Here is a 26,401-nt window from a genome sequence, read left to right as displayed (position 1 = left end):
GGCTTGCTGCGTTCACCAGCAACTTTTGTGTGTGTTGCTTCATATAGAAAGAAGTAGTTATCTTGGGCCAGCAACAGATGCAGATGAGTTGCACCCTGTCAAAGAAAAGATGGAAGCAATTTAGAAAAGAAGGATATTTGTAAACATTGAAGAAGCTAGATCACTCTTGGTGCAATACTGTGCTAAACTTTGCCAGACATTGCATCAGCATTGACATCATTACATCAATTACTGTAAAAAGTTGAAAAATGAAAATCAAGCAAATATGGGAAAAAGGAAATGGGTTGCAAAAGAATAGTCTAAGTGAGACTTACTTTGTTAGTTGTAAGTAACTGTTAGTTGTAAAATAAACACAAGAATCTCTTGTGTTTATCAGACGTTGATAGCTGTCTTTATGATACAAGCCACATGTTGAAACCTAAGTATTGGAGGATGTAATTGGAGGTGGATGATAGTGAAGTAAAATCCTTTCTTTTAGTATGTATTTTTTGGGATCTGGGTATCACTGGCAAAACCACTATTTCTTTTTATCTAACACTAAACTTGAGAAGTTGGCAGGAATCTTCTTCCTTGAACCATAGCAGACCTTCTATGAATATTGATTCTGAATGCTGGAAATCCCAGGCATTGGAAGAAGCAACAACAATGAACGAGTGTTAACATTCCAAGCTGGGATAGAATGGAACACCTGTATGGTAGCTATCTATACACCTGAAACCTTGGTCCCCTTGATAAAACAGATTAGAGTTTGGGTAGTCCTATTGGAATAATTTAAGGTGAGCAAGTTGAGTATATTTAATAGGTGGCATACGTTGTCGGCTAATGTCGGTTGTTGGTGGAGGAATGCTCAAAGTTCAAAGTAAAGTTATTAAAGTGCCTATATGTCAATATATACAACCCTGAGATTCATTTTTTGTGACATAATCAATAAGTCTAGTAACCAATATAGAATCAATGAAAGGAGACTGTTGCTGTAGTTTCTAATTAGTGTCAGTTGCATGTGCGTATGTGGCCATTAAACACTAAATGCTTAGACAGAACAGTTTTTAAATAGTGTCTCTTTCACCAATCAACTTCCCAGCTCTTTACTTCATCCCTCCCCTTCCAGGTGTCACCTATCATCTGGTGTTCTCTCTTCCATCCCCCCCGCCACCTTTTAAATCTATAGATGCTACCTGGCTTGCTGAGTTCCTCCAACATTGTGTGTGTAAATGCTGAGGAATTCTTCTCTCAATAGCGCCCTTTTAGAAAATGCTGATGCAGGTGAGGTGTTACGTTCTGTGTCTGCTATGCCATCTGGCAGGAATTCAGGAAGAGGGAATGAATAATAAGGAGTCACCAGAATGACTTCCAGTCTCACATCCCTGTCCCAAGTTGACCGGTTGCTTCAAACTACTCAGTGGCTAAAATTCAATGAACTGAGCCAACCTAACAATACTGTGCAAAAGTCTTAGGCACAGAGAATGTAGCAAGGGTATCTTAGACTTTTGCACTGTACTGTAGTAATTTTATGTACTGCTGCAACACCAAAACAAAACAAATTTCTTGACATGTGTGAGTAATGATAACCCTGATCCTGACATGGGTATCTATTGTGGATTGTGTGGGAAGGTAGCAAGGAGTGGAGAATCATGGTTGGGAACAGGGGAAGGGAGAGGGAAGCACCAGAGAGACATTCTGGAAGGAACAATAAACCAATTGTTCGGTGATCAACTGACTTTGCCTGGTGTCTCAGGGCTGGGTGTGTCTGCACCGACACCGCTCCCAGTCCCTGGGGTACTCCCTCTCTGCCACCTGTCCCACACCTCTCCCACGGCGCTCCATCCTCACCATTCCCAGCATCCTTTGATCCCACCAGATTTAGACCATAAGACCATAAGACAAAGGAGCAGAAGTCGGCCATTCGGCCCATCGAGTCTGCTCCGCCATTTTATCATGAGCTGATCCGTTCTCCCATTTAGTCCCACTCCCCTGCCTTCTCACCATAACCTTTGATGCCCTGGCTACTCAGATACCTATCAATCTCTGCCTTAAATACACTCAATGACTTGGCCTCCACTGCTGCCCATGGCAACAAATTCCATAGATTCACCACCCTCTGACTAAAAAAATTTCTTCGCATTTCTGTTCTGAATGGGCGCCCTTCAATCCTTAAGTCATGCCCTGTCGTACTAGACTCCCCCATCATGGGAAACAACTTTGCCACATCCACTCTGTCCATGCCTTTTAACATTCGAAATGTTTCTATGAGGTCTCCTCTCATTCTTCTAAATTCCAAGGAATACAGTCCAAGAGTGGACAAACGTTCCTCATATGTTAACCCTCTCATTCCCGGAATCATTCTAGTGAATCTTTTCTGTACTCTCTCCAACGTCAGCACATCCTTTCTTAAATAAGGAGACCAAAACTGCCCACAGTACTCCAAGTGAGGTCTCACCAGCGCCTTATAGAGCCTCAACATCACATCCCTGCTCCTATACTCTATTCCTCTAGAAATGAATGCCAACATTGCATTTGCCTTCTCACTACTGACACAACCTAGAGGTTAACTTTAAGGGTATCCTGTACGAGGACTCCCAAGTACCGTTGCATCTCCGAACTTTGAATTCTTTCCCCATTTAAATAATAATCTGCCCGTTTATTTTTTCTGCCAAAGTGCATAACCATACACTTTCCAACATTTTACTTCATTTGCCACTTCTCTGCCCATTCTTCCAATCTATCCAAGTCTCTCTGCGGACTCTCCGTTTCCTCAGCACTACCGGCCCCTTCACCTATCTTCGTATCGTCAGCAAACTTAGCCACAAAGCCATCTATTCCATAATCCAAATCATTGATGTACAATGTAAAAAGAAGCGGCCCCAACACGGACCCCTGTGGAACACCACTGGTAACCGGCAGCCAACCAGAATAGGATCCCTTTATTCCCACTCTCTGTTTCCTGCCAATCAGCCAACGCTCTATCCATGTATGTAACTTCCCCGTAATTCCATGGGCTCTTATCTTGTTAAGTAGCCTCATGTGTGGCACCTTGTCAAAGGCCTTCTGGAAATCCAAATATACAACATCCACTGCATCTCCCTTGTCTAGACTACTAGTAATTTCCTCAAAAAATTGTAGTAGGTTTGACAGGCAGGATTTTGCTTTAAGGAATCCATGCTGAGTTCTGCCTATCTTGTCATATGCCTCCAGGTACTCTGTAACCTCATCCTTGACAATCGACTCCAACAACTTCCCAACCACCGACGTCAAGCTAACAGGTCTATAATTTCCTTTTTGCTTCCTCACCCCCTTCTTAAATAGTGGAGTGACATTTGCAATCTTCCAGTCTTCCCGAACCATGCCAAAATCTATCCACTTTTGCAAGATCATCGTTAATGTCATTTACAAACTAGCTCTCTGCTCACGTTGACAAATACAGTACACTGCAAAAATTTTTGGCACCCTAGGGTCAGGAAGTTGACTCTAGCTACATATATCTGCCTAAGACGTTTGCACAGTATTGTATATTGCAAAACGCATTATCAGTGCATAGAAGTAACCAGATTTAGTAGCTTTCTTCCATGGCCATGCCTTCTATCCTCTCCTATCAGATTCCCCCTTCTCCAGCCCTTTATCTCTTTCACCAATTAACTTCCCAGCTCTTTATTTCACATCTACCCCCCCGCCAGTTTTAGCTATCACCTTGTATTTCGTCCTCCCCTCCCCTCACCATCTTACTTCGACTTCTTGTCTTTTTTCTCCAGTCCTGAAGAAGGGTCTCGGCCTGAAATGGTACTATTTTGTACAGCTTGAATCCATTACTGACAGAGAACAGGCATACCATCGAGAGAATATTTTTGACAGATGTTTTAAAATTTTATTTTGAGATACAACACGGTAACAGGCTCTTCTGGCTCAACAGGCCTGTACCTCCCAAATACACCCATGTGACCAATTAACCCACTAAGCTGTACCTGTTTGGAATGTGGGAGGAAACCGGAGAACTCACGACTCACGTGGTCATGTGGAGAACGTACAAACTCCTTACAGACAGCGGTGGGAATTGAACCTGCCTCACTGGCGCAGTAAAGTGTTAAGTTGTCATACTACTGTATCGCCCCCTAAAACTAGCAGGGTTGGTTTCTCAATGAGTATTCTTAGAAGCAGAGTCTCCCAGGTGGAATGATGAAGACGGAAAATCACCATTACTGAACTCTCTCTTACTTTTCCCTAATGTACAAAGACAATACAATATGAAACTCTGCTCTAGAAATCTGATCGCATGCCACAAGTTGTTTATACATTACATCTTAAAACACTTGTGCATCTGTAGTGGTCCTCTAGATTTTTGAACCAGCCCCTTATGCTTATGATGCCTAGTGTCGGTGGGTATACACCGTGATATCCTGTTTGGCATTGCGTGCAAGGAAGTCTATTGTGTATCGAAGACCAACAAATGCAACTTGCTTTGGAGAGATCGGGCTACTACTGTATTAATTAACAATTTAAAACAAATATAGGCTACTACTAGTAGGGCTGGGGAACCTTTCTTTCACCAGGTAGCTGCTGCTTTTTAAGTTTAATTTTCTTCACTGAAATAGATCTGATCTCTAAGCATTATTTGAGTTCCATGTCAATGTCCTCAAGTAGCTTCCCAAAATTCCTCCAAGTCATCTTCCTGTTCAATGCCATCCACTAACACATCAGTCATCCTCCAGTTGAACCTATCCACCTGCTTCCCAGGATCTTATCCCATCCACCCACATCCCAATCTTCCCTCTTGGTCATCCTCTTCTGTGTTCCTGTGCACAGCCTACCTAAGCTCCCCACTCTCATCTCCTCAGTTCCCATACCCTACTCTAACCTCTTCACCCTCGTCTTCTAAGTTCCCACACACTACCCTAACCTTTTCACCCTCTTCTTCTCAGTTCCCATACCTTAACCTAATCTCCTTATCCTAGTCCTCAGTTCCCATCACTTACCCTAACCACACCACCCTCTTGTTCTTAGATCCAATCACTTCCCAATGTATCCATCAATTTCAAGTCTGATGGAAGTACACTATTGACGAGAGGCCTTAGTGCACATAGTAAGTGAGATTTTCTCTATGACACACATAGTTTCTCATGAAACTCATTCTATTGAATGATCAGAAACTTTCCTCAGTCTGTCCTCACTGAGGGTGGCTCACAAGATGTGAAAAGTGTTGCATGATTTCCAGTGACTTTCCATAATCAGAGACGGTATTGTATAATTGGGGCAGGTTGGCAGGGGAGTGTTGTATTCTGACTGTTTTGCAAAAGGTCATTCTTTCACATGATTGAGAAAATGACTCAACAACGAATTAGAGTGGGCATCCCAGTGGTCAGATATAGAGACATGCAAATGCATAGGTCTTTTCAGAAATGCAAACTTTATTAAAGATACAGAGAAAAGGTACAAACTCTCTGTTAGCTCATCCATATTGCAAACATTACTGAAGTATAATGACTCACGCAAAATGCTGGACAAACTCAGCAGGTCAGGCAATATTGACAGAAGCGAATAAAGAGCAACACTTCGGAACAAGACTATTCATCAGAATTTCAGCCTTTATTCCTTTCCATAGATTCTCCAGCATTTTGTGTGTGTTACTTTGGCTTTACAGCATCTGCAGAGTCTCTTATGTTGCAGAAATACAATGTGCTTTTGCCCACCTATCACTCTCATATCATGAAGTGTGATCATGAAGAAGGGTCTTGTCCTCAAAAGTTGACTGTTTACTCTTTTCCATGGGTGTTGCCTGACCTGCTGAGTTCTTCCAGCATTTTGTGCATGTTACTCTGGATTTCTAGCATCTGCAGAATCTCTTGTGTTTCTGAAGTGTGATTCTCATTAAGAAGGCTGACTCCATTCTAAACTAATCAAAAAGGCTGGATCTGTCCTTGGCTACGACCTGGGCTCTTTTGAGTTAGTGTTGGAGAGGAGGTCACTAAACAAATTGTTATCCATTGTGGACAATCAGGCATATCCTCTCCATGACCTACTGAATAAGCAATGGAGCACCCTTTCGATCAGACTCAATCAGCTCTGCTGTCACAAGGATCGTTACAGAAAATCTTTTGTACCAATTGCAATAAGTATATGCAACAGTTCATCTCTGTGTGACAGGAGAGCACACGTCATAGCACAGTAGTCTCTGTTTTATTACTACGTACATTATCTTTGCACAGTATTGCACATTATTGCACACTGGTAAATTATTGTGTATATTATTATTCTGTACTTTATTATTAGTTACTATTGCTATTATATTTCTTATTATTGCTAAGTGTGTTTTTAAATGTTGCTGCTGTAACAAAATAATTTCCCATTCGGGATTAATAAAGTACTTTTATTATTATTATTCTCCTGGATTAGTTTCTATGATTTTCTGACTTTGTACTCTTAACAAGTTAACTCATTCATTCATGTTGAGAATTGCCGCCCATACTGTACATAGGTTGACAGAGCGTATACAAATGATCTTACTCAAAATATTTAACAATGTTCATTGCAAAGCTCAGTGCATAAATAATAAGAAGTATCATGTAAATGCTGTTATTTCTGAAAAGGTTCCCTGTCTCTGATTTCTCAAATTAACTGCTGATCCCACTGGCCATGGCGTTTCAGAAAATGAAGATATTCTTAATTTAATGTATTGAGAAGGAAGACCCATAGGATAAACTGAAAGGCCTATTTATGTCTGCCCATTATTACTGCTCATTGACTTTGATGGTTAATGTCAGCATAAAATTAAATTATTTTGTTTCATTCTAAATATCAAATCAACCTGCTATGTATATTTTCCTGTGAATTCAGCAGTATAATCATGCATGGTAGATCATGTCTGATCAAGGTTATAGAGTTTTTTGAGGAAGTTAACAGGAAAGTGGATGAAGGCAAGGCAGCTAATGTTGTCCACATGGATTTTAATAAGGCATTTGACAAGGCCCACCATGGGAGGCTGGTCAAGAAAGTTCAGTCACTTGGCATTCAGGATGAGGTTGTAAATTCAATTAGACACTGGCTTTGTGGCAGAAGCCAGGGAATGGTAGAAGAAGGTCACCTTTTTGACTGGAGGTTTGTGACCAGTGGTGTGCTGCAGGCTCCTTTGTGGCTTGTCATCTATATCAAGTCAGAAGGCATGGGATCCAGGGAAGTTCGACCAGGTGGATTTGGAATTGGCTTGCCTGCAGAAGGCAGAGGTCATGGAGGAGGGAGTACATTCAGATTGGAGGATTGGAGAAGTGGCAGGTGGAGTTCAACCCGGAGAAGTGTGAGGTGGTACACTTTGGAAGGACAAACTCCAAGGCAGAGTACAAAGTAAATGGCAGGATACTTGGTAGTGTGGAGGAGCAGAGGGATCTGGAGGTACATGTCCACAGATCCCTGAAAGTTGCCTCACAGGTAGATAGGGTAGTTAAGAAAGCTTATGGGGTGTTAGCTTTCATAAGTAGAGGGATAGAGTTTAAGAGTCGCGATGTAATGATGCAGCTCTATAAAACTCTGGTTAGGCCACACTTGCAGTACTGTGTCCAGTTCTGGTCACCTCACTATAGGAAGGATGTGGAAGCATTGGAAAGGGTACAGAGGAGATTTACCAGGATGCTGCCTGGTTTAGAGAGTATGCATTATGATCAGAGATTAAGGGAACTAGGGCTTTACTCTTTGGAGAGAAGGAGAATGAGAGGAGACATGATAGAGGTCTACAAGGTAATAAGAGAAATAGATAGAGTGGATAGCCAGCGCCTCTTCCCCAGGGCACCATTGCTCAATACAAGAGGACATGGCTTTAAGGTAAGGTGTGGGAAGTTCAAGGGGGATATTAGAGTAAGGTTTTTTAACTCAGAGTGGTTGGTGCGTGGAATGCACTGCCTGAGTCAGTGGTGGAGGCAGATACACTAGTGAAGTTTAAGAGACTACTAGACAGGTATATGGAGGAATTTAAATTGGGGGCTTATATGGGAGGCAGGGTTTGAGGGTCGGTACAACATTCTGGGCCGAAGGGCCTGTACTGTGCTGTACTATTCTATGTTCTATGTTCAATGATCGAGGAATGACTGTGCCGGCATGTGGGTGTCAGCAAATTAGAATGGCGGGAAGAGTATAAAAGGCAGACATTTTTACTTTGGCAGTTTGATCGAGGAATGACTGCGCAGGTGCTTGGATGTCAGTGAGTTAGACCGGCAGGAAGAGTTTGAAAAGAAAACAGCTTTATAGAACTTAGAAAAATAGAGGGCCATGGGTAACTCTAGGTACTTTCTAAAGTAAGTACATGTTCGGCACAGCAATGTGGGCTGAAGGGCCTGTATTGTGCTGTTGGTTTTCTATGTTCCGATGTTTCTCTAATGTGGTTAACTGGATTAGCAAACTTGACGATGACACCAAAATTGGGGTGTAGTGGACAATGTGGATGGGTGTCATGGTTTGCAGAGGGATCTACATCAGCTGGAAAAATAGGTTGAATAATGTCAGATGGAATTTAATGCAGACAAGTATGAGGTTTTTCACTTTGGTAGGACCAGACAGAGTAGGCCTTGCACAGTGCACGGTAAGGCACTGAGGACTGTGGTAGAACAAAGGGATCTGGGAATACAGGTCCGTAATTCATTGAAAAAGTCATCACAGACAGATAAGGTCGTAAAGAAGGCTTTTGGCACATTGGCCTTCATAAATCAAAGTACTGAGTACAGGAGATGGGATGTTATGTTGAAATTGTATAAGACATTGTTAGGGCCTAATTTGTTGTATTGTGTGCAGTTTTGATCACATACCTACAGGAAAGATTAGATTAGATTAAATTAGATTAGATTATGAGGACACTCAGTCCTCGTTTATTGTCATTTAGAAATGCATGCATTAAAAAATGATACAACGTTCCTCCAGAATGTTATCACAAGAAAACACAGGAAAAACCAAGACTAAAACTGACAAAACCACATAATTATAACATATAGTTACAACAGTGCAAAGCAATACCATAATTTGATAAAGAGCAGACCATGGGCACTGTAAAAAAAAGTCTCAAAGTCCCGATAAACTCATCATCTCACGCAGGCGGCAGAAGGGAGAAACTCTCCCTGCCATGAACCTCCACGCGCTGCCAACTTGCTGATGCAGCACCATTGGAAGCACCCGACCGCAGTGGACTCTGAGACCATCTGAAAACTTCGAGCCTCTGACCAGCCCCTCTGACACATCCTCTCCTAGTACCATCCTCTGCCGAGCGCTTCGACCCCGCCCCGGCCGCCGAGCAACAAGCAAAGCCGAGGACTCGTGGCCTTCCCCTCCGGAGATTTCAGACCACACAGTAGCAGTAGCAGCGAAGTCAGGCATTTCAGAAGTTTCACCAGATGTTCCTCTGTGCTCTCATATCTGTCTCCATCAAATCAGGATTGTGCACGGCACCCTACTTGGCAAAGAACAGACATCACCACCGGAGCGGCCACTCCGAGCTGCGTCGTATCGTCATCTTCTCCTCCCGCTGATGTAAATGAGATTGAAAGTGTATAGAGAAAATTTACTAGGATGTTGCCTGATCTGGAGGGCCTGAGTTATAAGGAAAGCTTGAATAGGTTAGGACTGTATTCTTATGAACATAGAAGACTGAGAGGAGATTTGATAGAGGTATTCAAAATTATGAGGGGTATAGATAGGGTAAATGCAAGAAGGCTTTTTCCACTTTGTTTGGGTGGGACTACATCCAGAGGTCATGAGTTAAGGGTGAAAGGTGAGAAGTTTAAGGGGAGCAAGAGGGGAAACTTATTCTCTCAGAGGTTCGTGAGAGTGAGGAATGAGCTGCTAGCACAAGTGGTGCTTACGAGCTCAATTTCAATGTTTAAGAGAAGTTTGGATAGATACGTGGATGATAGGGATATGGAGGGCTATTGTCCCAGTGCAAGTCAATGGGAGTAGGCAGTTTAAATAGTTTCAGCATGGACTAGATGAGCTAAAGGATCTGTTTTCGTGCTGTACTTCTCTATGACTCTATGATTCTATAAGGGTCCAGAGGAAGTTCACAAGATTAGTTCTGGAAATGAAAAGGTCAATATATGAGGAGCATTTGACGGCTCTGGGTCTGTACTCCCTGGAGTTTAGAAGAGTCCTCTTTAACTCATATGTTTTGGTCTTGCCCTACTTTGGAAACTTTTTGGAGAGATATTTTCAATATTATTTCTAAGGTATTAAATATAGATATCTCTCCTCACCCTATTACTGCTATCTTTGGACTATCTAAAATTTCTAGTAATCTTTCCCCTTCAGCCCGTAGAATGATTGCATTTCTTACTTTAATGGCGAAAAGATGTATTTTACAACATTGGAAAGAGCTTAATGCTCCAACTACCTTTTTTTGGTTTTCTCAGACGATTTTATGTTTGAATCTGGAGAAAATTAGAAGTAACCTTTATGATTCTTCATTTAAATTTGAACAGATTTGGGGACCTTTTATTCGATATTTTCATTTAATGTAATATTTACCCTTCTTGTTTTTTTTCACTGTTTTAATGGAGGTCGGGATTGAGGACGTGATTTTAAGTTTAACTCTGTTTGGTTTCAAGTTAGCCCATTGCTTTGCTTTGCTTTTAGTTAGTTGCACGGTGGGGTTTTTTTTGGGGTTTTTTTTTCTTTTTTTCCATTGATATATATAAAATCTAGTATACTATTATGTTATCTTGGTTTCTTATGCTTAAATTACATTGTTTGTAGTATTTTCTTTTTGGTATTGTTATCTTTTGGAATTTTATTATACTTTAACATTGTATTAATGTTTATATGGCTTACCTTTTTTGTATACTTACTCAATAAAAAGATTTAAAAAGAAAGAAAGAAGAGTGAGGGGGGTCCCCTTGAAATCTTGTGAATATTGAAAGGCCTTAACAGAGTGGATGTGGAGAGGACGTTTCCTTTAGTGGGGGAGTCTAGGACCAGAGGGTACAGCCTCACAATAGAAGAGTGTCTCTTTGGAACTGAGATGAGGAAAGAATTTCTTTAGCCAGTGAGTGATGTATCTGTAAAATCTATTGCCACAGATTTAAAATCTATTGACTGTAGAGGCTAAGTCATTGCGTATATTTAACACAGAAGCTGATCGGTTTTTGATTAGTAAGTATGCCAATGGTTATGGAGACGAGGCAGGAGAATGGCGTTAAGGGGGAAAATCAATAACCCATGATGGAATGGCGGAGCAGAATGGCATAATTCTACTCGTAAGTCTTATAGTCTTATAATGAACCTATCTAATTGATTTTAACTGTTCTTGATCCATGCCTGATTTATTTGATTTTATCACCACAATCTATGAACAAAGCATTGTGTTTCCTTCATCAGCATAGACTTAAATACTCTCTTGTAATTTGAAGGACAGGAATGTTTGCCAGTTCTGTGACAGACAGTTCAGGATATTTCAAGGTTGTGAAATGCTTTTCTACTTGCAAAGGATAGCATTATTCACATAGTTTCAGAATCAATCATGTTTATTATCCCTCATAGATGACATGAAGTTTGTTGTTTTGTATCAGCAGTACATGGCAAATATATTATAAATATTGCTATGTTATAAAAATAAATAAATAGATTTAAAGATGAATAATGAGGTAGTTTTCATGGGTTTATGGACTGTTCAGAAATATCACAGTCTGGTTTGGATCAGCTACCAAACAAGGCAAGAATAGACTCCAAAAAACCGTCAGAGCTGCGGAAAGGATTATTGGCGTGAAGCTGCCCTCGATCCAGGACTTATATGCATCTGGAGTCAGGAAGCGAGCAAACAGCATCATTGTAGACCCATCGCACCCTGGACATCACCTGTTCCAACTCCTTCCTTCTGGTAGGCGCTTTAGATCACTGTATGTCAGGACAAATAGGTACAAGAACAGATTCTTTCCGTATGAACACTTGAACTTTAGTCTATTATAAACCAAGTCCACCTGTACATACACAGGTATACCTCATTGTATATAGTTCATGATTATTTGCACTATTGTTTTGTTTGCTTTTTGATTCTGTACAGCGAGAGCTCAGGGAAACCGGCACCAAATTCCCTGTATGTGTCCACATACTTGGTGATAATAAAGGATTCTGATTCTGATTCTGATAATGGCGGAGGAGAAGAAACTGTTCTTCATACATTGAGTGTGGGTCTTCTTATTCCTGTACCTCCTTACTGATGGCAGCAGCACAAAGAGTGCATGTCCCAGATGGTGAGATCTTCAATGATCGATTCCATCCTCTTGAAGAACCTCTGCTTCAAAATGAGTAGCCCAACGAGTGCATGTCCCAGATGGTGGGGTCTTTAATGATTGATGCCATCTGCTTGAGCCACCTTCATTTCAAGATGGCCTCAATGGCGGAGAGGGTTGTGCCTATGATGGAACTAGTTGAACCTACAAACCACTACAGCCTCTTGTGATTCTGAGCATTGCAAGCTCTCTACCAGGTTGTGACGGAACCAGTCAGAAGGCTGTCCACTATACACCTGTAGAAATGTGTAAGCCCTTGGTGACGCATCAAATCTAGTAGAGTTGTTGCTGTACCTTCTTCATGATTGCCTCAATGTGTTGAGCCCAGGATAGATCCACTGAAATGTAAACGTTAATGGCCAGGTGCTTGAAGCTGCTCGTCCTTTCCACCTCTGACCCTTCAATGACTGATGTATGTTTTCCTGACTTCCCCTACTTGAGGCCCACAATCAATTCATTGGTCTCGCTGGCATTGAATGTCAGGTTGTTGAGTTTGTTGTTGAGATATGACTAGCCCCCGTGTTGCCATCTGAGACTCTGTAAACAACAAAGGTTTGCATGCCACGCAACAGAATTAATATGCAAGAGTTTGCCTTTTCGCATTGCTATGTATTATTCATCATGAAGACAAAAAACTGTTGCTATGATATAAATTAGATAGTTCCAATAATGTAGATTACTTGTGTTTCACGTCAGGAATGTCTTCCTCTTGCGTAATTATTCTGCAATACAGCTCACCAGCACAAGTTTTTATTGGCTTCCCCGGATACTAAATGGATTGTGAAATACGTGACAGGAAATTTAGTTTGCATGCATTGTTCATTGAATCTCAAACTTGGCTTTGCATTGAATTTAAATGATCTCGATGAAAGGAATAGTGTACAAACTGGATGTGGCTACCTGAAGGACTTTGCAGATAAATGCTTTCTTTCGGCTGCCTCTTGTGTAGCCCAGGAATTTAAAATCACTGTAGGGGTTTACACCCTGATCTTGTACAGTGCATTCAGACTGCTAAGTGAGGTGAACGTATTAATATAATTAATATAAGACTTCCTTCTACTTCCCAATGTGCTCTAATAAAATTGTGGTTCACTTTGAATAAAGTCAACTCAGAAGGCATGGGGCATTATTTAGCTTTGGTAGACTGGGAAACTACATCAAAAGATTTGGCAGTAAATCAGCAATAGTTAACTTTTAACATTTAACTCTTAGTTTTCAAGTATTACAGCAGTTTAAAGTAAGATGCAGCAAGAATAGTCAATCAACTGTGTTCATTGTTGGAAGTTTAATGTAACAGTAGATAAAAAGAAAATTATTAAGTATTTGGGGAATAAAGAAATGGGAGAGAAATTTTCAAATATTTTGTTTCTTCATTCGGTAGAATGAAAAGCATTTGAGGATAGCAGATGACTGCGGGTATGGAGTAAATGGGGAACGCAAATGAATTAATACTAGTAAAACACTATTGAAATTAATGGAATTGGAGAGTGAAAGAATGACAGGACTTGATGACTTGAAGCTAGGGTTTTGACAGAGGTGACTATGGAAAGAGTGGATGAACTGGTTAATATCAAATGTTCAAAATTTCATTTATTATCGAAGTATGTATCCATATACAACTTTAATTTAGACACAAAACAAAGAAAGAACATGAAAGTCATTCAAAGAGAAACATCAAACCCATCCCCGCCAAACAAAAAAGAACAGCATCCTGATTATCAACTCTCAAACCCCCATCCCCTGCATAAACATTAACCCCAAACTCCCCTTCCCCTGCACAAAACAGAACAAAAACATTGACTCCCTCGACCACCACCCCCTCCTCTTGGACACTCGGTTGCTGTTAGAATATAGATCTAGAATTATTTTCAGTCTAAAATTATCTGTATCATTTGTTAGAGGAAGAGGACAACATTTGATTATGTAGAGGTTAAAATGTCATGGCATATTCACATTTTAGTAACACAACATACAACTGCCTCTGTATGCCAAGCCATATTGACATAACGGTTTTTAAAGGAACATAGAAAGCTTTTGGATCCAAGAAACTATTCCCCTTTTCACTGCTAAATTACAGCAAATTATTGTCTCATCACTTCTTACTCTACAAAAGATACTTCGGTACTATTTTCACTTTACATACAAAGTTCAGCAGCTTTATTCTACAGTATCATAACCCTTTTCCTAGTTTCCAAGTATTTGTCTTGGATTACAGACATTCGAATGCTTCGAATGCAATGACACATGAATTAGTCAATTAATTGACCATAGCAATTAGTCACAAATTGTGTGTTGGTGTGTGGTAAAATCTATAGGGAATTGACACCATCACTGATCTTGCTTCTACCTCCTGTACAAGAGTAGGCCAAGAGTAGGGACTGTCCAGGTAGGCCTATTGTCCCTGCTTGCTCCAGCCCTACTGAACTCATGTACTCATACCCTGATTCCATTCTTCGCTCCTTGGTTCAGTCCTTTCCCAACTACAACTGCAACACTTCTCATGCTCTCGATCTTCTCACTAACTTTCAATTCCTTGGCCCTGACCACCTCATCTTCACCATGGATGCTCAGTTCCTGTACGTTTCTGTTCCCCCATCAAGAATGTCTCAAAACCCCCCACCCCCTGCTTCTTTCTTGACAAAAGAACCAACCAATCCCCCTTCCACCACGTTCCTCCTCCATCTGGCAGAACTGGCCCTCACACTGAACAATTTTTCCTTCAGCTCCTCCCTCTTTCTCCAAACCCGAGCTGTTGCCATGGGTACTCACATGGGCCCAGCTATGCCTGCCTCTTTGTCAGCAATGTAGAACTATCTAAGTTTGAAGTCTTCCCCAGTTATACACCGCAATCTTCCTCCGCTACACCTACTGATCTCCATTGTTATCTCGACTATACGTCTTCCCATCCTGTCTCCTGTATAAATGTTATTCCCTTTTCTCAGTTTCTTTGCCTCCACCAAATCTGTTCCTAGGATGTGAATCAGAGATGTCCTCCTACTTTGAAGAACAGAGTTTCTCTCCCTCCTCCATTGATGCTGCTCTAACCCATATCTCCTCCACTTCTCGTAAGTCCATACTCAACCCATCTTCCCACCACCTTAACAGTGATAGAGTTCCTCTTGTACTTACTTACCACCTCATCAGTCTCCACATCCAACACATCCAAAGGGATCCAGTTACTAAACATATCTTAACCATCCCCGCCCCCCCCACCCCCCCAGCTTTCCTGGTTTCAACAGCGATCATTTCCTCTGCGGTTCCCTTGACCACTCATCCCTTCCCACTAATCTCCCACCAGGCCTAAGCACTACACTTGCTCATACACCTCCTCCCTCACCTCCATTCAGGGCCTCAAACAGCCCTTTCAGTTGAGGCAACACTTCACCTGTGGATCTGCTGGGGTCGTCTACTGTGTACAGTGCTCCTGATGTAGCCTCCTCTGCATTGGTAAGACCCATTGTAATTGGGGGACCGCTTTGTCAAACACCTCCGCACCTTCCACCTCAAGTAAGTACATGTTTCGCACAGCATTGTGGGCCGAAGGGCCTGTATTGCGCTGCAGGTTTTCTCTGTTCTATGTTCTAAGGGGGACTTCCCAGTGGCCAAACATTATAATTCCATTTCCCATTCCTGTTTCAATGTATCGATCAATGGCCTCCTCTTGTGCCAAGACAAAGCCACCCTCAGGGTGGAGGAGCAACACCTTATATTCTGTCTGGGTACCCTCCAGCCTGATGGCATGAATATCGATTTCACCTTCCAATTAACAAATAATCCCCTCCCCATTCCTCTAATCCCCACTGTGACTTTTCAACTGTTCTCACCTGTCCATTACTTCCCCCTAGGTCCCTTCCTCCTTCCATTTCTCCAGTGGTCCACTCTCCCCTCCTATCAGATTACTTTTTCTCCAGCCCCTTACCTTCCCACCCTCCTGGCTTCACCTATCGTCTTCCAGCTAGTCTCTTTCCTCTACCCCACCTTTTTATTCAGGCATCTTCTCTCTTCCTTCTCAGTCCTGATGAAGGGTCTTGGCCAAAAATGTCGACTCTTTACTCTTTTCCATAGATGCTGCCTGACCTGTTGAGTTCTTCCAGCATTTTTTGTGTGTTGTCTGTAGGGAATTGAAAGGAATGTTGGGAGAACTGGAGAAAAAAAAAGGTTTAATATTTAATTAGTGCAAGTGAGTGGTTGAAGGATATCATTTAGGATAGATCTGTTTCCATGCTGAACAGTTCGAAGATTATGATAATGAACAATTTGCCTAAAAATTTTTTTGCTGCATTTCCTGCATTATCTTGAGAACTTTGATGATTTATAAAAAGGCATATCAAATTTGTAAAAGTGAGATGTGAACACTGGCTTTCCGGAAGAACATTTCAGCAAAGGTAAGAAAGAGTGTGCTTCCTACAATCAGCCAGCAGATAATATAAATAGCAGAAACCCTGGAACAGAATTGCTGCTAGGTGCTAGTCACTTAAATTTATAGTATTTAAATACAAAGGCATCACGTTAGAACCATATATTTCTTGCATTTTCTGTTTTTATTTCAGGTTCCTAGCATTTTGTTTCAATATAAGACGTTTCGGAGGTTAGGAGGATGATGGTGCCTAGCTCCTTTGCTTTCATCTTTGGAAACAGCTCTATTTCCATCTTTAATATCTGTGTTTTTCCCTTTCAGGTTTCTTTTGAAGACACTGACCTGGAGTTACACGCTGACTTCAGTTCTTTGAAGGAATGGGACCTGCTCTCGGGGTCTCATGACTGGCCACTATTCAATATACCAAGGACGTGGCCGGGATGACTAGCACACCTTCAGGGTTCTGGGATTTCATGGCTCTGAAGGTGGGCGAACTTGAAGTCGGTGCCTCCGCAGGAAACTGGTGTGTTGTGGGTGTACACAGAAAATCGAAAGCAACAAGCTGGCTGCTGGCTGTGTGCCTAGAGACTCAAGTTCTTTGGGCACAGACCTCGGAAAAAACAACGCAACATTTAACAGCATAAATCAGCGAGTTGTTTGTTATGTCTCCCCTCTTGCTGTGAAACAGGGACACCTCTTTTTCCCTTATCAGGGAGAGAAAGAGCCTGTGGTATGTAAAATTACTGGGTGAACGAGTAGTCTTTGGGGTACTGCAAGTCTGTGTCTTTATTGATGATTTGTTGCACGCTTAAGTGCTCGGTAGGGGGCACCGATGCTTTTTTTGCTGGAGGGGGAGGAGGGATCGTCACTTTGATGCTGCTTGTGCTTGGGTAGGGGGAGCTGGGGGGTGGCTTTGGGGTTCTGACATTTAACTGTCTTTCATTCTTTGGGGCATTCCTCTGTTTTCAAGGATGGTTGCAAAGAAAAAGAATTTCAGGATGTATATTGTATACATCTCTCTGACATTAAATATACCTTTGAAACCTTTGAGATGTTGCTTATTGTGCATTTGTTTTTTAAAAATGTTCTCCAAATGTAGGAGCAGGTTAATGCTATTTATGGAATGAACTATTAATTGCTGAGTTACATTGAAAATGAATGGAAAAATCAAAGAAAGGATAGAGTCAAATGAGGAGAGCTCATTAACCTATTGTTGGTGGCAGTATGGTTAACAGACAAGACACTTTGAGAATAGATTAAAAAGAGTCAAATTGCATCTGCATCAGCACTTTGAAAGAAATATTGAATCAATCTAGTTTTTACCCCAGAATCCTGTAAATCCCCTTTTCAAAGATAACATTGAATCTGTTTCCATTATTCTTTCAGACAGTGCATTCCAAATCATAACTACACAGTTCTACCAAATATTCTTCTCATCACTAATTTGAGACAGCAGGAATTCCACAGTAGCACCTGGGCCACTAGGCTTTTCATTTCAACCATGCCTAAATTTCCAATAAAGGATTCCAACAAATTTATTTCTTGTCTGATGATATTGTGTGTGGAATTAGAGCCTGGTAGCTCATTGTCTATCTTATGTATATCATATTTACTGGCATGGCAACAGAATAAAGCAACTTTCCAGTTCTATAGTCTGATTTAATTTGGCAGAACATTGCTTACAATGGGCATCACATTCCTTGACATGGTGCGGACAAGTGATAGCCCTTAAATCCGCTGTGTGCAATAGCTGGATGGTCAAAAACAGCTTGCGAAGAAAATTTAGAAATCAAAGAGTTAAATTGTTTCCCTGCATTTTCTTGTAATTTCTGCATGAGTTCTCCTCTGAGACAACATTTATCTCAGTAGCTGAAAGCTGGTTCCCATTATTTTGTATTATCACTCGTTGCTTCGCCGGGTGCAGTTTCCATGAATGATGGAACCGTTCAGACACGGAACATTCCTTCATGTTAACATAGTTCAAAAAAATATCTTGTTCCCTAAATTATTGATGCTATCATTATAAAGCTATACTTTTAGTAACCTTAATGCATTCAGTAAGATAGGAGAGCAGCATGGAAAATTCTATGGCATATTGAACTGTAATAGGTACCAGTTGTGATGACGGCACAACCTTGATTATTCTTCCCCTTCTTATCTAGCTTTAAGCATTTTGAGCTTGTTTGAAGTACAAACACACAATGCTTAATTGCACAAATGTAAAATTCATTCAGGAAGGAGCCCTCATTGAACATATAAAAAAACCTTAATATTTATCAATCAAAGCATATTGCAATGCTGCAATGGTTAGTCAATGTACATCATTAATATTATATTGCTTAGCTCCCTTCATTAGCTGGCATAAACGTTGTTAGAATTAATGCTGGGATTTTCACCCACGCACGCGAGCCCCATGTCATGTGCGAGCAACTTGTGCAGAAGCATATCTTCACAATGCTTGTGTAGGTGCCTTTGCAATTTCCAAAAGGGGACTTGCTTGAGAAAGTTCCTGCTGGTAAGGCTACAGAATCAGAGTGAAGCAGCTGGTAGAGCCACTTTCCCACACCATGGGATACCCAGTTTCAGTCGCAGAATCCCTAGCGGCAGCCTGTGTTTACAACTGCTCCCTGTTACTGTGTACATTTCCTCAGGGTGCTCACATTTCCCCCTAGATTTCAAAGATAGTCCTGAAAAGGGCCTCGGTCCGAAACATCGACGGTTAATCCTTTTCCACAGATGCTCCCTGACCTGCTGAGATCCCCCAGCATTTTGTGTGTGTTGCTGAAGATGGAGGGGGTTTATACATTAATTGGCCGTTGTAAAATTGGTCCTTGTGTGTAGCTGAGCAGTAAATTCTGGGAGTGGAATTTAATGAGAATGTGGGAGATAATGTGTTAAAATGGGGATGCTGCAGGATTAACATAAATGTTGATGGTCAGCATGGATTCAGTAGGTCAAATGATTTGTTTTTATCATGTATCTCATTATAACTTATGTCTATAAATCTGGAAGACTGAATCCTCCTCCTGTTGGTCCCCAGTAAGGGATCCGATTACTTGGTCCTCGTGTCTGAACACCTCCACCCACCAGCAGTAGCTGTTCTATCACTGTCCATCATGAGGCACATCTACAAGAAGCACCTCCACAATAAAGCAGCATCCATCATCAAGGACCCCCCCCCCCCCACCATCCAGGCCATGGTCGCTTCTCACTGCTGCCGTTGGGAAAGTCATGCTAGATCCTTAGGTTCCACAGCGCCAGGAACAGGAACAGTTATTACCCTTTGTTCATCGGGCCCATGAACCAGTGTGGATAACTTCACTCACCTCAACTCTAAACTGATTCCATAACTTACGGACTCACTTTCAAGAAGCCTACAACCCACGTTCTCGGCATTATTTATTTATTTATTTATTTGCACCGTTTTGTGCAGCTTTTCATTGATACTGGTTTATTTCTTTGTTCCACTGTGAATGCCTCCAAGAAAATGAATCTCAAAGTAGCATATAGTGACGTATACACACTTTGATAATAAATTTACTTTGTACTTCGAACTCTCCCTTTCATAACCCATTGCTGGTCCCAGCTCTACACACCAAATACCAATTTCACAATCTTCCCTTCCATCTCCTAACCACAGCCTGCTGAGCTAACCTATCTCCTCTCTATACTCAAATTCCAAGCTATCGACTACTTCCTCCTTCCCAGTACCAGTCCCCACAAACCATCACTTGCCCTGACCTCTCTTTCAATCTTCCAGACCAATCCCTGTTCTGATCTCAATGAAATGTCTGTTCTTATGATCCTGACCCAGCAATAATTCTCCATGCCCAGAATTCCTGCACCAAACACCAGACACACACGTACTTAATTTCCCTTGAGCAATCTGCAATGAGCCTTTCCTGGTGTAGATTCTGTTCACTCATGTGCACCAGTCTGGCTCTTGTGCAATGCAAATTTTCCAGGCATAGACATCAGAACAAAGCGTAAGTTGGCACGCTGTTCACCAGCAGCTTAACATTCCGTTCTTGGACAAACATCAGTGTAGCGCTGCCTCAGTGCTACACTTTAGTGCCAGCATGGATTTTGTGCTCAGCCCTCTGCAATTTATCTGGAACAATTCTGTTTCAGGCAAGCACTGAGTGGTTGTTATCGACGTGCAACTTGCACATGAAGTTTATAAATGACACTTTCTCTTACTCTGCAACATCTGTCCTCATCCTCACAGGGAAATTGTTTTTCAAGAAAATATATAAAAAGGAATAGAGTTTCAGGGTTTCATTGTACTCTTTTTGTATATATAAATATAACAGTATCTTAGTCATTGTCATCTTGAGTAATCCAAACTTCAAAGTAAATTTTATTATCTGAGTACATATATGTCACCACATACAACCCTGAGATTATTTTCCTGAGGGCAAATATAAATAAATAGCAATAAATAATGAGAACATGAAATAATAAGATAACGCATCGTTAAAGTGAGATTGTTAGTTATGGGAACATCTTAAAAGAAGCGTGTAGTTATCTCCTTTTGTTCAATGGCCTGCTGATTGAGGGGTAGTGACTGTCCTTGACACTAATGGTGCAAGTCCTGAGGCCCTTGAACTTTCTAACTGATGGCAGCAGTGAGAAAAAAGCATGGCTTGGGTTGTGAGGATCTCTAATGATGGATACTGCCAGATAGTTGAAATAATAATGCAGATTAATATTCCAAACTACCTTTTGGAAAATTAACCCTGAAGTTTTCTCCTCATGTTGTGGACTATATACCTTTAGTCCTAAAGTTCTGGTTTATGATTACACTCAGTCCTTTGATGCATCCCTTCTTTGTTTGTTGCAAACGTTCTACTGCATGTATGGGACCAAGAATCCCATTGCCTGTCCTCTGCCTGTTTTGAGAGTTGAGCACAGGAGTAAGCGAGTACATTTGCTTCCATTCAATTTCCGACATTAAATCCAAACATAAAAAAGATCAAGTGTTGCGCAGTGAGCTCAGAATCAGCATCAGAATTGGGTTTAGTATCACTGGCATTGGTTATGAAATTTATTGTTTAGTAGAAGGATCTGTATTCAGTGATTTAATGCCACAAGGCAGCCTGTCAGAACTCCACTATTTTGAGCTTTGTTTCAAAAAGGCACCCTCCATTTTGTTTTATTTGAGTTTTATCATTTATACCAATTCCTGTTGGTATGTTGTATACTACTATTACTTACCTACTCTTATTATCAGAAGAACATTGAAAACAGTTTATTTACTTATTTGCAGCAATACAAAATGGAGGAACTAAGCAGGCTGTCAGCATCAATAGAAAAGAGTGAACAGCTGACATTTCGGGCCCAGACCCTTCTTGAGAAGATGCTGGAGAAGGGTCTTGGCCTGAAACGTCACCTGTTTATTCTTTTCTGCAGATGCTGCCTGACCTGCAGAGTTCCTCCAGCATTTGGTGTGCGTTGCTTTGAATTTCCAGTATCTGCAGACTTTTTCGTATCTTTTTATTTATTTTGAGATCCAGCACATAAAATGCACTTCCTGCCCTTTCAGTTGCGCTTCCAGCAACTCACTGATTGAACCCCGGCCTAACCACAGGATAATTTACAACATCCAATTAACCTACTAACTGATACCGCTTTAAACTGTGGGGGAAAACCGCTGCGCCAGGAGGAAGCCCTCTCGTTCACAGGGAGGACATACAGATTCCTTACAGATGGCAACAGAATTGATCTCCAAACTCCCACGCCCCGAACTGTAATAGCATTGTGCTAACCGCTAGGCTCCTGTAGCTTTATGTGATTTCTCTCACATAATAATGCAACAAGAAACAGCAATGTTCACTACATATGTATTTACAATGTATTGTTGTTTTATTATACAATAAATCATACCATTAAACCATTTATTAAGGGTAGATATTTGGTATTATTCCATACATATAAATATGGTTATAACCTACAGTACCTCATAACCGGGAACATAACTTGATTAATTTTTTCATACCCTGGGATTATTTAGCAGTGTATTCTGATCTACTTGAGCATTACGGACTTCTGCTGAAACTGTGGTCTGTCCTATGAGTGGGTGGAGTGCATTAAAAATATTATTTAAAAAAGAGAAAACATATTGCCATCTCAAATGTTGGCAGCTTTTAGACTTGCAAGATTAAGTTTCCTTAAACAAAGTTTGTGCAATCACATTTTATGCTTTCAGATCGAAACAGTGCCAGTGAGTCAGTTGCCTGTCGAGGACTTTCATATATTAAACTTGAGCCCAATATTTATCTTCTGAATATGCCAATCAGCTTTTTCCATAATTTCCAGAATGACTCACACTTGTGACAATGCGTCATCATGTATAAGCTGATTAATTCTGCAAGGATATATGCTCTCGGTGGCCACTTTATTAGGTACCAGCTGAATCTAATGAAATGGTCACTGAGTGTGTTCATGCCCTTCAGCTACCCACCCACTTCCAGGTTTAATATGTTGTGCATTCAAAGATGTTCTTCTGCGCACCTTTGAGTTGCTGTCGCCTTCCTGTCTGAACCAGTCTGGCCATTCTCCTCTGACCTCTCTCATTAACAGGGCATTTTCACCACAGAATTGCCGCTCACTTGCTTTTTTTTCACACACACCATTCTCTGTAAATTCCAGAGGCTGTTGTGTGTGAAAATCCCAGGAGATTAGCAGTTTCTGAGACACTCGGTCTACCCTGTCTGGCACCAACAATCATTCCAAGATCATTCACTGAGATCACGTTTCTTCACCATTCTGATGACTGGTCTGAACAACAAATGAACCGGATGACCGTGTCAGCATACTTTTCTGCATTGAGTTGCTGCCACATGATTGGCTGATTAGATATTTGCATTAATGAGCAGATGTATAGGTCTACCTAATAAAGTGGCCACCAAGTACACATTGACCATACCAGCAAAGCAATGAAGCAAGAGTGGTGAAAATAATTACCATACCTTTTATATATTTCACAGATTTCTGAAGAAATACTGGTTAGTTTTATGTTTTGTAAGTCCCAAGCATAAAACTAACTGGAAGAAAAACAGTGGAGTCTGGAATGGGAGTCTGTCTCAATTTTTACTTTAAGCAAGGTGCGCACGTAGGACATGGTGGCATAATCACATGTGCCATTTACATACTTTTACATATAACCGCAATGAATTATTTAAACAAAGAATGTTTAATCGAACAATATAGTTACAATATTACCAAAATATTACTGAGATATTAAATACACAACACGCCTCCTTGCTTAGCTATAAACTCCAAATCTATATAGACATCCATTGCATAGTAACTTTTAAATTGTCCCATTCAGGCTTAAAGATTTCATCACTGTAGAGGATTTCTAACTCTTATGGGATAATGTTTTTCCTGACAAGCGGGGAGGGGGGTTCACTCTCTTTGGAAGGAGAGACATGTGGATGTGAAACAATCTCAGGTTCTGGGGCCTCCTCTGTGCTGGTTGTCAGAATCGACGCAGGAGATGGTTCTAAGCGGTCTGGATACCTTTCTTCTGGATGTATTGGCATCCCGTACAATGTATAGCAAGGTTCACTAGATGATGCGGATCATAATGTGTGAGTAAAGTGTCTGACGTCACTACTTCCTTTGTCTTTTGGAAAGCTACCTCACACTGCTTTGTTCATTGGCAGTAATGAGTTCAAGGGGTAGCCAAGTTCGGTAGGAACCTGATATAGCAATTGACAAATCCTAAAAAGGACCACAACTGTAACACAGCCTTTGGCCTTGGGGCATCCACCACTCCTTGCATTTTCTCAGCACATTTGACTAAACCCTGTGTGTTGAAGGTGTGACCACAGTAAGTGAAGCTTGGTTCAAAGAATTCACATCGGTCGCATGGTGCTCTGAACGCATAATCTTCTAATCTTTTTAGACCAAAAGACCATAAGACATAGGAGCAGAATCAGTCCGTCTGGCATAAAGTGTCTGCTCCACCATTTAATCATGGCTGATCCTTTTTTCTCTATCTCCTCCTCAACCCCAGTTCCCAGCCTTCTCCCTGTAACCTTTGATGCCATGTCCAATCAAGAACCTATCAATCTCTGCCTTAAATACACCCAACAACCTGGCCTCGACAGCTGCATGTGGCAACAAATTCCACAAATTCACAACCTTTGGCTAAAGAATCATTGTCTTGAGATTTTGGAGATGTTCCTTGTTGCCTGGGCACTGAGTTGCCTGGGCACTGAGTAACCTGGTCCACAGCTTTTTGCCTGAGTGCAGGTGCAGATGCAATTCCAAAAACAGCCTATTATAGTGATAAAAACTTTTGTGAGTGTTTATGGTGGGTGTTTATGATAGACTCTTTTTCCATCTCCATCTGTAGGTAGGACTCAACTAAGTCCACTTTACTGAAATGTTTCCTACCAGAAAGGTTTGCAAAGATATCATCAAACCTGGAGGTAGATAAACTTGCAGAACAGTTGCAGATTGGCATTTGTGATGCTGTAAACATCACTGAATCCTGACTGAAAGAAGATTATAGCTGGGAGCTTAATGTCCAAGGATACACATTGTTTTGAAAGGATAGGCAGAAAGGCAGAGTTATCGGCGATGCTCTGTTGGTAAAAAATGAAATCAAATCATTTAAAAGAAGTGACATCGGGTTGGAAGGCGTTGAATCATTATGGATAGAGCTAAGGAACTGCAAGGTTGAAAAAAGCCCTGATGAGAGTTGTATATAGACCCCCAAACAGGAGTGAGGATGTGGCCTACAAATTATAATGGGAGATAGAAAATGCATGCCAAAAGAGTCAATAGAGTTACAATAGTCATGGGGGATTTCAATATGCAGGTAGATTGGTAAATTCAGATCGGTGCTAGATTCCAGGAGGTGCAATTTCCTATGAGATGGCTTCTTAGAGCCCACTAGAGGATCAGCTATCCTGGATTGGGTGCTGTGCAATGAAACAAAGTTGATTAGAAAGCTTAAAGTAAAAGAATCCTCAGGGACAAGTTATCGTAACATGAACAAATTCACCCTGAAATTTGAGAAGGAGAAGCTAAAGTCAGATATATCAGCATTACAGTGGAGTAAAGGGAATTACGGAGGCATGAGACAGGAGTTGGCAAGAATTGATCGGAAAAGAACACTGGCAGGGATGATGGCAGAGCAGCAATGGCTGGAATTTCTGTAAGTAATTCAGAAGGCACAGGATATATACATCCTAAAGAGAAAGAAGTATCCTAAAGGAAGAGGACACAACTGTGGTTAACAAGAGAAGTGAAAGCCAACATGATATACTTACCTGGCAGGGAACCATCGGTGATCAGGAGGGCCGAGATTTCAGGACTAGACTGTCCCAGTGCATTTTGGGTGTGCTGATGCCTGCAATATCCCAAATTGCAGGATACTCAACTGCAAAATTTGTGGTGCTGGGGACTTGTTTGCACTCTCCCCGATAATAAAAAAGCCAACATGAAAGCCAAAGAGTGGGCATATAATAGAACAAAATTAGTGGGAAGTTAGAGGATTAGGAAGCTTTTAAAAAGCAACATACAGCAACTAAATAAGTCATTAAGAAGGTAAAGATGGAATATGAACATAAGCTAGCTAACAATATTAAAGATCTTCAGATACATAAAGTGAAAAGAGGGGTGAGAGTGGATATCAGACAGCTGGAAAATGACGCTGTAGAGGTAGTAGTGGGGGACAAGGAAGTGGTCTATGAACTGAATAAGTATTTTGCATCACTGTGGAAGATGTTAGCAGTATGGTGGAATTTCCAGGTGCCAGTGGGCATAACAGGGTTACCATAACTAC

At 41.2% G+C, this 26,401-nt stretch overlaps 1 long non-coding RNA gene and 1 other non-coding gene across 2 annotated transcripts in view; both read left to right on the top strand.

Annotated features, from left to right (window-relative positions):
* LOC134358331 (uncharacterized) overlaps positions 1 to 17,460 on the top strand; it is a 61,805-nt gene extending 44,345 nt beyond the window's left edge. The window contains exon 3 of the long non-coding RNA XR_010020857.1: positions 16,921 to 17,460. This is a non-coding gene — a long non-coding RNA (uncharacterized LOC134358331). The remainder of the gene's footprint in view (positions 1 to 16,920) is intronic.
* Positions 17,461 to 25,878: 8,418 nt separating this feature from the next.
* On the top strand, positions 25,879 to 26,040 carry LOC134343154 (U1 spliceosomal RNA). The gene has a single exon (XR_010017196.1). It is a non-coding gene; the product is annotated as a U1 spliceosomal RNA (small nuclear RNA).
* Positions 26,041 to 26,401: the final 361 nt, after the last annotated feature.

Source organism: Mobula hypostoma, chromosome 2 (assembly GCF_963921235.1).
Source record: "Mobula hypostoma chromosome 2, sMobHyp1.1, whole genome shotgun sequence".
In the NCBI taxonomy this organism is placed as follows: domain Eukaryota; kingdom Metazoa; phylum Chordata; class Chondrichthyes; order Myliobatiformes; family Myliobatidae; genus Mobula; species Mobula hypostoma.
This window is presented reverse-complemented; position numbering and strand designations above follow the sequence as displayed.